The sequence below is a fragment of the Aquarana catesbeiana genome, linkage group LG06 (genome assembly GCF_042186555.1).
Source record: "Aquarana catesbeiana isolate 2022-GZ linkage group LG06, ASM4218655v1, whole genome shotgun sequence".
Lineage (NCBI taxonomy): Eukaryota > Metazoa > Chordata > Amphibia > Anura > Ranidae > Aquarana > Aquarana catesbeiana.
In genome coordinates, this window is record NC_133329.1 from 391,210,807 (window position 1) to 391,224,721 (window position 13,915).

General features: G+C 43.7%; 1 long non-coding RNA gene across 1 annotated transcript; it reads left to right on the top strand.

Moving 5' to 3' along the window:
- Positions 1–2,572: 2,572 nt before the first annotated feature.
- On the top strand, positions 2,573–13,679 carry LOC141147820 (uncharacterized). Its single transcript, XR_012245155.1, has 2 exons — positions 2,573–2,720; positions 13,289–13,679. It is a non-coding gene; the product is annotated as an uncharacterized lncRNA (long non-coding RNA).
- Positions 13,680–13,915: the final 236 nt, after the last annotated feature.

The window sequence follows — 13,915 nt, forward strand, 5'->3', positions numbered from 1 at the left end:
ACTTGAATGGGCCGCCATATATGTGACAAACACATTATAGAAGCTTTAGAAACTTTTAAGGCATGCAGCTTTTCCACAAGACAGAACACACGTCTGATCATCGCATTTGGGGCGCCATTAACAATTATTGGGCACCTCAAGTTCTTTGCGCCATGTATGTAATCTGTTACCGTCCCATGATCATATATGTAATTTGTGACTGTCCCGTGTGTCATGTATGTAATCTGTGACTGCCCCTTGTGTCATGTATGTAATCTGAGACCATCTCGTGATCATGTATGTCATTTGTGACTGTCCCGTGTGTCATGTATGTAATCTGTGACTGCCCCTTGTGTCATGTATGTAATCTGAGACCATCTCGTGATCATGTATGTCATTTGTGACTGTCCCGTGTGTCATGTATGTAATCTGTGACTGTCCCTTGTGTCATGTATGTAATCTGTGACCATCTCGTGATCATGTATGTAATCTGTGACCGTCCCTTGTGTCATGCATGTAATCTGTGACTGTCCTTTGTGTCATGTATGTAATCTATGACTGTCCGTTGTGTCTTGTATGCAATCTCTGACCATCCCATGTGTCATGTATGTAATCTATGACTGTCCCGTGTGTCATGTATGTAATATGTGACTGTCCCTTGTGTCATGTATGTAATCAATGACTGTCCCGTGTGTCATGTATGTAATCTATGACTGTCCCGTGTGTCATGTATGTAATCTATGACTATCCCTTGTGTCTTGTATGCAATCTCTGACCATCCCGTGTGTCATGTATGTAATCTATGACTGTCCTGTGTGTCATGTATGTAATTTGTGACTGTCCCTTGTGTCATGTATGTAATCTATGACTGTCCCTTGTGTCTTGTATGCAATCTCTGACCATCCCGTGTGTCATGTATGTAATCTTTGACTGTCCCTTGTGTCATGTATGTAATCTGTGACTGTCCCTTGTGTCATGTATGTAATCTCTGACCGTCCCTTGTGTCATGTATGCAATCTATGACTCTCCCGTGTGTCATGTATGTAATCTGTGACTGTCCCGTGTGTCATAGATGTAATCTATGACACTCCCGTGTGTCATGTATGTAATCTGTGACTGTCCTATGTGTCATATATATAAAATCTATGATCGTCCCGTGTGTCATGTATGTAATCTCTAACTCTTGTATCATGTATGTAATCTCTGACTGTCCCAAGGGTTTCCCCTGGGGGGGTATTGCTCTCCTCTGATCATACAGAATGGAATCAGGGGGGCCCCAGCTAAACCCCCCTAAAATGTCTGATAGATCCCCCATCAGGGGGCGCTCTGGGCTCCTCCGGGGACAAAGTTCCCCCTTTGGTGTCATAATGAGTGGCGGCAGAATCGCCTCTTGAAGCGCACATGTGACTTTCCCTGACAATGGCGCGGTCATGTGACGCCGTACACAAATCTCATTTCTATCATTTTATCCCACAAATAGCGCTTTTTATTGGTGGGATTTCATCACCTCGCTGCTTTTTTACATTTTTTGCGCCATAAACAGGAAAAAAACTACAGTTTTGAAAAAAAAAATTATATCTTTTTACTTCCCGCTATAAAACATTTCCAATAATTGTTTTTTTTTTTTTAAATCAAATTTCTTCATCAATTTAAGCGAAATGTTTTTGGTAAAAATATCCCAATAAGGCCTCTTTCACACGGGGGGGGCATCGGCGGTAAAGCGGCGCTTTACCGTGGGTATTCGGCCGCTAGTGGGGCGATTTTACCCCCCGCTAGCGGCCGAGAAAGGCAGAGGCGCTTTGCCGGTGGAATAGCCGCGCTGTCCCATTGATTTCAATGGGAAGAAGCGGTGAAGGAGCGGTGTATACAACGCTCCTCCACCGCTCCGAAGATGCAGCTAGCAGGACTTTTTTTCCCGGCCTGCTAGCGCACCGCTCCCTCGGGGCTTTCACACTGGAGAGACAGCAGCGCCTGTTTTGGGTCGGTTTGCAGGCGCTATTTTTAGCGCAATAGCGCCTGCAAACCGCCCCAGTGTGAAAGGGGCCTAAGTGTAAATTGATTGGTTTATAGAAACGTTATCACATCTACAAACTATGCGATATATACTGGATTTTATATTTGTTTATTCATACTAGTAATGGCGGCAATCAGCGACTTCTAGCGGGACTGCATTATTGCGGCGGACAATCTGACACTGACTGACACATTGTGGGAACCAGTGACACCAATACAGTGATCACTACTAATATTATATGCCCAACTGCTGGCCCACGCAACCCTCTGATGTGACCCGCCACCTCCTGCTCTGGGGTGGCCGGTCAGCAAGCCCAGATCACGGGTTCTCCGACCCGCCATCCCCGAGAATCGTGTGAATGGAGCCGTCGCTAGAGTAAGCATGCGGCTGCAGTAGAGAGCAGAGCCAATGAGTCCTGTATAGTGCCGGCTCCTGTCACAGGCGGAGTGATACCAAATGTACTCTGCCTGGGACACCAGCCGCCAGCGATACCCACCAGGAGTACCCAGCAGCAATAACCGCTAGCAGTAACTGCTAACAGTACCCACCAGTAGTACCAACAGTACCCACCAGCAGTATCCACAATACCCGCCAGAAGTACCAGCAAAACCGACCATCTGTATTCATCCAGGGGGACAGCCAGCAGCAGCCGCCAGCCATACCCGCCTGGGGGACAGCAACCGCCAACGATACCTGCAGGAATCCTGAGGAAGAAGTGAAGATTGAGGTCAGTTTTTAATAAAAAATCAAACAGCAATGGGGATATCTGCACTCTGCACTCGCTACACTGGGCTGCTTTCACATTGATCTGCAGGTGCGGTGCAATGTACCTGTACTGATCCATAGACTTCTATTATTACCTGTACTGACCCATAGACTTCTGTTATTACCTGTACTGACCCATAGACTTCTGTTATTACCTGTACTGACCCATAGACTTCTATTATTACCTGTACTGAGCCATAGACTTCTGTTATTACCTGTACTGACCCATAGACTTCTTTTATTACCTGTACCGAGCCATAGACTTCTATTATTACCTGTACTGAGCCATAGACTTCTGTTATTACCTGTACTGACCCATAGACTTCTGTTATTACCTGTACTGAGCCATAGACTTCTGTTATTACCTGTGAGCCACAGACTTCTGTTATTACCTGTACTGACCCATAGACTTTTATTATTACCTGTACTGACCCACAGACTTCTGTTATTACCTGTACTGACCCATAGACTTCTATTATTACCTGTACTGACCCATAGACTTCTGTTATTACCTGTACTGACCCATAGGCTTCTGTTATTACCTGTACTGACCCATAGACTTCTGTTATTACCTGAACTGATCCATAGACTTCTGTTATTACCTGTACTGACCCATAGGCTTCTGTTATTACCCGTACTGAGCCATAGACTTGTGTTATTACCCGTACTGAGCCATAGACTTCTGTTATTACCCGTACTGAGCCATAGACTTCTATTATTACCCGTACTGAGCCATAGACTTCTATTATTACCCGTACTGAGCCATAGACTTCTGTTATTACCTGTGGGTTTGGTGTGCTTTCAGAAAGTGCATCACACCTGCAGGATATAATAGAATTCTATGGCAAAGTGCAGCTAACCCACAGGAAAGCCACAGGCGCACTGCGCTGAACCCACGGTGCAGGTAAACTGTAGCGCATCAGTGTGAAAGCAGCCTTAGCACTCAATCATACAATCGGTCCCTGCTTTGCAGGGAACCGAAATCCCGCACATCCCCCACTGACAGGACAGAGCTCTGCCTTGTTTACATAGGCAGAGCTCTGTTCTGTGTCTCTCCTCGCTAATCAGCAGGTGTCGGAGGACATACATTGGCTGGAGGACATGCTTACTTAACTCCTCTATGCAGTTGGTTTTGCACAGAGCAGCCCGGATCCTCCTCTTCTCAGGTCCCTCATCGGTGCTCCTGGCCCCTTCCTCCTGTTGAGTGCCCACCAGCAAGCAGCTTGCTATGGGGGCACCTGAGCCGAGTCACCAGGGCCGCTGTTAGAAATCATGGGGCCTCCGCACAGCCTACCTGATGGGGCCTCTTTCAACCACACCCTTGACCCCACCCCTGACCTCGGCTCAAAACAAAATGCAGGTTTGTTGCCATTTACATATATGTGTGTGTTTGCAATTGCACAAAGGAGTGGGGGCAGTTTAAATTGTATTTTTTTTTTTTTAAATAAAAAAATCTTACACTGTATCTTTTACATTTTTTTTTCTTTGTTCTTTCCTTTCACAAGGGATGTACAACATCCCTTGTGATAGTATAGGCCATGACAGGTCCTGTTTATGGAGATATCTGGGGTCTTTTAGACCCTCTTATCTGTCCTCTGGCCTCCAAAGCACCTGATCAAACCAAGATCAGTCTGATCAGATGCTTGTTCAGGCCGGTAATGGATTGTTTACATGATAACAAAACCGGAAGTGATACAATTCTCGCCACTCCTGGTTTGTGACGTCACACAGTGGGAGGAACGACATCCACCCCTCTCACTGTGTCTAAGGAACTGGATGCTACTGGTCCCATCTTAAAGGTGGTGGTTGAGGGACCCTCTTCCACTGCCTGGAAAAATAATCCAGCGGCTTCTTAGCCACTAGGATTACTTTTAGTTTGTGCAGAATTGCTGGGGCTAAAAAATTATATCATTGCTGCAGTGATGACCGAGATATCACCCTTCCAATCCAGAGACGTACTGGTACATCGCTGGACGGGAAGAGGTTAAAGTGGCTTTGTTTGGAGGGCAGTAAAAATGCAGCTCTGCTGCACATCTTTACTGCTTCACCCAAATGAAGTGTAAAGTAGCAGCATCTCACCGTCTTATGATCATCAGCATTACAGTAATCACACAGACAGCACAGTAAGCAGGTGCCTTATCATGGCTCTATCATGGCCCTATCATGGCTCTATCATATCCCTATCATGGTCCTATCATGGTCCTATTATGGCCCTATCATGGCTCTATCATGCCTCTATTATGGCTCAAACATATCCCTATCATGGTCCTATCATGGCCCTATCATATCCCTATTATGGCCCTATCATGGCCTTATCATAGTTCTATCATATCCCTATCATGGCCCTACCATAGCTCTATCATATCCCTATCATGCCTGTATCATGGCCCTATCATGGCCTTATCATATCCCTACCATGGCTTTACCATGGTTCTACCATGGCCCTATTATATCCCTATAATGCCTCTATCGTGCCTCTACCATGGCCCCACCATGGCCCTACCATGGCTTTATCATATCTCTATCATATCCCTATCATGCCTATATCATGCCTCTATCATGGCTATATCATTCCTCTATCATGGCTCTATCATATCCCTATCATGGCTATATCATGCCTCTATCATGGCTATATCATGCCTCTATCATGGCCCTATCATGGCTCTATCATGCCTCTATCATGGCTATATCATGCCTCCTATCATGGCCCTATCATATCCCTATCATGGCTATATCATGCCTCTATCATGGGTATATCATGGTTTTATCATGGTCCTATCATATCCCTATTAAGCCCTATCATGGCCTTATCATAGCCCTATCATAGCTCTATAATATCTCTATCATGGCTCTATCATAGCTCTATAATTTCTCTATCATATCCCTATCATATCCCTATCATGGCCCTACCATGGTTTTATCATAGCTCTATCATACCCCTACCATGGCCCTATCATAGCTCTATAATATCTCTATCATATCCCTATCATGGCTCTATCATAGCTCTATAATATCTCTATCATATCCCTATCATGGCCCGACCATGGTTTTATCATAGCTCTATCATATCCCTATCATGGCTCTATCATAGCTCTATACTATCTCTATCATATCCCTATCATGGCTCTATCATAGCTCTATCATATCTCTATCATATCCCTATCATGGCTCTATCATAGCTCTATCATATCTCTATCATATCCCTATCATGGCTCTATCATATCTCTATCATATCCCTATCATATCCCTATCATGGCCCTACCATGGTTTTATCATAGCTCTATCATACCCCTACCATGGCCCTATCATAGCTCTATAATATCTCTATCATATCCCTATCATGGCTCTATCATAGCTCTATAATATCTCTATCATATCCCTATCATGGCCCTACCATGGTTTTATCATAGCTCTATCATATCCCTATCATGGCTCTATCATAGCTCTATACTATCTCTATCATATCCCTATCATGGCTCTATCATAGCTCTATACTATCTCTATCATATCCCTATCATGGCTCTATCATAGCTCTATACTATTTCTATCATATCCTTATCATGGCTCTATCATAGCTCTATAATATCTCTATCATATCCCTATCATGGCTCTATCATGGCTCTGCTTTTGAATGAACGAAAGACTATTTGAATTTAAAAAAAAAAAAATTCTAAAACGAAATTCGAAAGAACGAAAAACATTTGGATAATTTTGTTTTTCGTATTTTCTAACATAATTAAATTATTAACCATTATTATAGTTTTTATTATTATTATTTTAATTATAACTATTATTATAGGTTATTATTATTTATTAACTATTAAGTTATAGGTATTGGAATTTCCTTTCAAATTTGGCAAACCGAACGTAACGAATTTATCTGAAATAACGAATGTCGCAATAATCACACAGACAGCACAGTAAGCAGGTGCTCTATCATGGCTCTATCATGGCTCTATCATTGCCCTATCATGGCTCTATCATGGCTCTATCATATCCCTTTCATGGTCCTATTATGGCCCTATCATGCCTCTATTATGGCTATATCATGCCTCTATCATGGCCCTATCATATCCCTATCATGGCCCTACCATGGTTTTATCATGGCTATATCATATCCCTATCATGGTCCTATCATGGCCCTATCCTATCCCTATTATGGCCCTATCATGGCCTTATCATAGCTCTATCATATCCCTATCATGGCCCTACCATAGCTCTATCATATCCCTATCATGCTTCTACCATGGCCCTATCATGGCCTTATCATAGCTTTATCATATCCCTATCATGGCCCTATTATATCCCTATCATGCCTCTATCATGCCTCTACCATGGCCCTACCATGGCTCTATCATATCTCTGTCATATCCCTATCATGGCTATATCATGCCTATATCATGGCTATATCATGCCTCTATCATGGCTATATCATATCCCTATCATGGCTATATCATATCCCTATCATGGCTATATCATGCCTCTATCATGGCTATATCATGGCTATATTAATGCCTATATCATGCCTCTATCATGGCCCTATCATGGCTCCATCATATCCCTATCATGGCTATATCATGCCTCTATTATGGCTATATCATGGCCTTATCATGGCTCTATCATATCCCTATCATGGCCCTACCATGGTTTTATCATGGCCCTATCATATCCCTATTATGGCCCTATCATGGCCTTATCATGGCCTTATCATGGCCCTATCATAGCTCTATAATATCTCTATCATATCCCTATCATGGCCCTATCATAGCTCTATAATATCCCTATCATGGCCTTACCATGGCCCTATCATGGCTCTATCATATCCCTATCATGGCTATATCATAGCTCTATAATATCTCTATCATATCCCTATCATGGCTCTATCATAGCTCTATAATATCCCTATCATATCCCTATCATGGCCCTACCATGGCTCTATTATGGCTATATCATGGCAGTGGCGTAGCGTGGGTTGTCAGCACCCGGGGCAAGGCAAGTAATTTGCGCCCCCCCCCCCCCCCCTAACCTGTGGACTTCCTATCCCTGAGTCCCTTCAAATACAATAGTACTGACCTACCTGATTCCTATACTGACCACTACACTACATTGTCCACTACACTGAGAACTACACTGTCCACTACACTACATTGTCCACTACACTGACCACTATACTATACTGTCCACTATACTACACTGACCACTATACTGACCACTATACTATACTGTCCACTATACTACACTGACCACTATACTGTCCACTACACTGACCACTACACTGTCCACTATACTACACTGTCCACTATACTACACTACACTGTCCACTATACTGCACTACACTGTCCACTATACTACACTATACTGACCACCATACTACACTGACCACTATACTACACTACACTGACCACTATACTACACTGTCCACTATACTACACTACACTGACCACTATACTACACTACACTGTCCTCCATACTATACTGACCACCATACTACACTGTCCACTATACTACATTAAACTGTCCACTATACACTGACCACTATACTACACTGACCACTATACTACACTATACTGACCACCATACTACACTGTCCACTATACTACACTGTCCACTATACTACATTACACTGACCACCATACAACACTACACTGTCCACTATACTACACTACACTGTCCACTATACTACACTACACTGTCCACTATACTATACTGTCCACTACACTACACTGACCTCTATACTAAACTACACTATACTGACCACTATACTAACCACTATACTATACTACACTAACCACTATACTACACTATACTGACCATCATACTACACTGTCCACTATACTACACAACACTATACTGACCACCATACTACACTACACTGTCCACTATACTACACTGTCCACTATACTGACCACCATACTACACTACACTGACCACTACACTGTCCATTATACTATACTGACCACTATACTACACTACACTGACCACCACACTATACTACACTGTCCACTACACTATACTGACCACTATACTGTCCACTACACTAACCACCATACTGACCACTATACTACACTACACTGACCTCCATACTAAACTACACTATACTGACCACTATGCTAACTACTATACTACACTAACCACTATACTGTACTATACTGACCACCATAATACACTGTCCACTATACTACACTACACTGACTACTACACTATACTGTCCACTACACTGCCCCCCATACTGACCACTACACTACACTGACCTCCATACTAAACTACACTATACTAATCACTATACTATACTGACCACTATACTGACCACTATACTACACTACACTGTCCACTATACTGACCACTATACTACACTACACTGTCCACTATACTGACCACTATACTACACTATACTGTCCACTATACTGACCACTATACTACACTACACTGTCCACTATACTGACCACTATACTACACTATACTGTCCTGCCTACAGTCTCTCTCTCTCACCCCGCCGCCCCCCCGGCCAGTAACAAGACTCTCACGAGGGAGTCTCACTCACCTCTTATCCTGGCCTGCATCAGTCCGGATGAGGAGGAGAAGACAGCGGCGGCTCACGTTGTTTCTTCTCTCCCCTGCGCTCTGCCTGCTGCCATGTTCAGTGTCCAGCGCACTGTGATTGGGCGTATGGGGGGTCATGTGCGGAGGCGGGACTTCAGGAGCGATCGAGGACAGGCCAGCCCTACGCCTCACATGACCCCCATACGCCCAATCACAGGGCGCCGGACACTTAACATGGCGGCCGGAGCGCAGGGTACACAGGAATTTGAAATTAGGAGGAGGCAGCCAGTGGCACATACTGGCGCCCCCCTAAATGTCGCGCCCGGGGCCACGGCACCCCCTGCACCCCCCACGCTACGCCACTGTATCATGGCCTTATCATGGCTCTATCATATCCCTATCATGGCCCTACCATGGTTTTATCATGGCCCTATCATATCCCTATTATGGCCCTATCATGGCCTTATCATGGCCCTATCATGGCCCTATCATAGCTCTATAATATCTCTATCATATCCCTATCATGGCCCTATCATGGCTCTATAATATCTCTATCATATCCCTATCATGGCTCTATCATATCCCTATCATGGCTCTATCATATCCCTATTATGGCCCTATCATGGCCTTATCATGGCCCTATCATAGCTCTATCATATCTCTATCATATCCCTATCATGGCCCTATCATATCCCTATTATGGCCCTATCATGGCCTTATCATGGCCCTATCATAGCTCTATAATATCTCTATCATATCCCTATCATGGCTCTATCATGGCTCTGCTTTTGAATGAACGAAAGACTATTTGAATTTAAAAAAAAAAAAAATTTCTAAAACGAAATTCGAAAGAACGAAAAACATTTGGATAATTTTGTTTTTCGTATTTTCTAACATAATTAAATTATTAACCATTATTATAGTTTTTATTATTATTATTTATAAACTATTAAATTATAGGTATTGGAATTTCCTTCCAAATTTGGCAAACTGAACGTAACGAATTTTTCTGAAATAACGAATGCCGCATCTAAATGAAATGATCTGATAAACGAAAAAAAAAAAAAAAAATTAAACGAGCACTTACTGTGCTGCCTGTGTGATTTATTATAATATTGATACCCTGCTGTGCTGGGAGTTCTATAAAAGGACACAGTGAGGGTTCAATGCTCTATTATTCACTCGCTGTGTCCAGTGCAGCTACGCTCTCCTTCTGATGTTCCCTGGCAGCCTTTTACGTCACGTAAGGGAATTTAACAAGACTCGTGGCCACTCATTAAAATTAGAAGAAAAGCAGTTTTACTGCATAGAGGGTTCTTTACTGTAAGAGCGGCAAGGATGTGGAATCCCCTTCCACAGGCGGTGGTCTCAGCGGGGAGCATCGATAATTTAAAAAAAACTATTAGATAAGCACCTGAACGACCGCAACATACAGGGATATACAATGTAATACTGACATATAATCACACACATAGGTTGGCCTTGATGGACTTGTGTCTTTTTTTAACCTCACCTACTATGTAACTATGTTTTTTGAGAAGTGCAGCTCCTTACGTTTATCTATTTATGATTGTGTACATTTCACTTTGAGCTGCAGCTGTAGTTGTTGGTTTGGAAACAGCGCAGTTTTTTTCTTTTACATACTACAGGAGACGGTCAGAGACTGCAGACATTATACAGGAGATGGTCAGAGACTGCAGACATTATACAGGAGATGGTCAGAGACTGCAGACATGATACAGGAGACGGTCAGAGACTGCAGACATAATACAGGAGACGGTCAGAGACTGCAGACATTATACAGGAGATGGTCAGAGACTGCAGACATTATACAGGAGATGGTCAGAGACTGCAGATATGATACAGGAGATGGTCAGAGACTGCAGACATAGTACAGGTTATGGTCAGAGACTGCAGACATATTATAGGAGATGGTCAGAGACTGCAGACATGATACAGGAGATGGTCAGAGAATTTGGGCATTTAATGTCCAATTGAACTTTCAGTTAAAATCAGCTAAATGCATTTCAGGTGCATCAAAATAAAAGATCCCCCTCCTTCCCTCCATCCTTTCTTTCCCCCTCTCCTCCCCCTTCTTCCCTACTTGTCATCTTCCATCCCTTATTTTCCTTTTCCTAGTCCTTTCTCCCCCCCTCCCCTCACTCCCTTTCACTTAAATTATTTTTTATAGTAGATTTATATTTCACTTAGGATATTTTCATTTATTCATTTTTGCACTACTCCTTTGGCTAGATTCCAGGCGAACAATTTTTTCGGGCCCTATTTGGCGTCTCCCTATGTGCACTAGCCAGTGACGGTTTTTCTTGACATTGAGTCGCAGGCAAAAGATCCTCATATGGGTGAGCGATTGGTGATGGGCGTGGTAGTCGACAGCCGACTCTACCGTGCCATTATTATTTTTATTTCCTATTTTTTTTTTTGTATTGTATTCTAAGTCAATGTAATGTTTTTAATTTTCTTTCGTTCTATGCAGTGTTACATCTAATTGTTCTTTAAAACATCCCTTGATGAGCCCAGAGTGGCGAAACATGTCGGGACAATCACTCCAATGATATTGCCGAGTGATTCAATGTTGTCATCTGCTTTGAATTCTAGATGTTTCCTTGTACATGTGCACATAACTTATACAGTGGAACCTTGGATTAGGAGCATAATCCGTTCCAGGAGAATGCTCGTGTTCCAAAGTACTCGCATATCAAAGCGAGTTTTCCCATGGAAGTCAACGGAAACGAAAATAATTCATTCCGCATTGACTTCAATGGGATGCAATACCGCATGCGGGCAGAGGCGGGGGGGGGGGGGAGGCTGGAGAGCCTCTGAAACGGCCGAAAAGGCCCGAGAACAGTTCGGCTGACCTCGGCAAACCTCGGAAAGACTTCCTACCCGAGATTTGCCGAGGTCAGCCGTGCTGTACTCGGGGCCTTTCCGTGCATTTCCGGACGTTCGGCTCTGCTTGGCTCCGGCGCCCCCCCCCACCTCAGGCCAAAAGCGGTACTGCCCACCGCTTTGGCCTGAATTGTGCTCGTTTTGCGAGACAACACTCATAAACCGAGTTACGTTTTTTTAAAATACAGTGCTTGTATTGCGAAACGCTCGTTAACCGCTTTACTCGCAATCCGAGGTTCCACTGTACCAAAAAAAAACTTTTAACTTTGTCTTGTATGTAGCAATAAAAATCTTGTCATTTTTTTTATACATATTGCGGAGTATTGAAATGACTTCTTCTTGTTTTGCCGGCACCCTCAAAAATTTCCCTTGTCTACACTTATCTACAGGGATGTTGGTGCCATTTCCTTGTCATTGTCACCTACCCACATTGCTACTTCCCAAAAGATGCGCAAAGTTTTACAGTTGTGTTTCTTTTTCTTTTTTTTTATAAAGCAGCCACAGCCTGAGTAGAAAATCCTGTCCTCTGCCAGCATGCTGCAGAGTGGCACCCTTGCTGTGGTCTTCAGAGGCTCAACACAACCCCTATAAGCCTCTCAATTGAAAAGCTCCTGCTCCCTGCTGATTGGAGAGCTCCTGGTCTGACTCAGGGGGGGGAGTGGGTGGGCATGTGCAGAGAGGCAGCTGCTTCCGCATACAGAGAGCATGGGTGCTACTCTGCAGCATGCTGGCAGGGGACTGGCTTTTCTACTCAGGCTGTGCACACCTTTTGCTTTTATGAACCTGACATGTATTTAGCAGATTTAAACTAAAAGTTCAATTGGCCTTTAACTGCTGGAAGTCAGTCTAGGCAAGAACATACAAACACAGTTGGCAGGGGCCCAGGGGCTGCACATTGAACTGCCAAAGGGCCACCAGTTGGGCACCAGGGGGTTAGAACCTCTGTCAAAATTGCTGTTGGTGTTTGTGTCCCCATTGGGAACATTCACCCTGATTTCCTGTCCCAGTGAATGCACAGGAAATTACGTTTTCTGATTGGAAGAAATCTCTTTCTGAATACCTGATCTTTTGTTTCTCTTCCAGTTATTGAAGGACGCTTCCCTGAATGCAGATGATGGTTGTTTTCTTCAGCAGCCTTCAGGCTTTTCCAAAGACCTCCAAACTCCTGGCCCATCTCCATGGAGCCTCTTTCCGCTTATAACCTCAGTACGAGGCTCGGCCTGCACACATCCAGCCAATGGCAGAAGAGGGAGGCCAAGGAAAGAATCCTTATCACCGCAGTGCAGCGTCACTGCTAGGAAATAAAGAAGACCCCTGTGCCTGAGACTGTACTGGTCTAAATACCACCAATCGTGCAACTTTGTCCATAGGCAGTGTCATCGGTCTGGAAACTCTGATGCAGCCGGCTATGTTGGGGCCTCGAAAAAAAATGTTGGTTTCCTCCTTCGACCTATTAAAATATATCTGAACTGTTCACTTGTGGTGTGTGGAGCATCTACCACAGATCTCTAGCCAGCAAAGGGGACCTTATTCAATTCTGTTTGTAACATATTAACCACTTGCTGCCTGCTGGGGCAATTTTTTTTACTTTTTCACTTAGAACCCCCAAGTATTAGTGCCTTGAAAAAGTATTCATACCCCTTGACATTTTCCACATTTTGTCATGTTACAACCAGAAATGTATTGGGATTTTATGTGATAGACCAACAC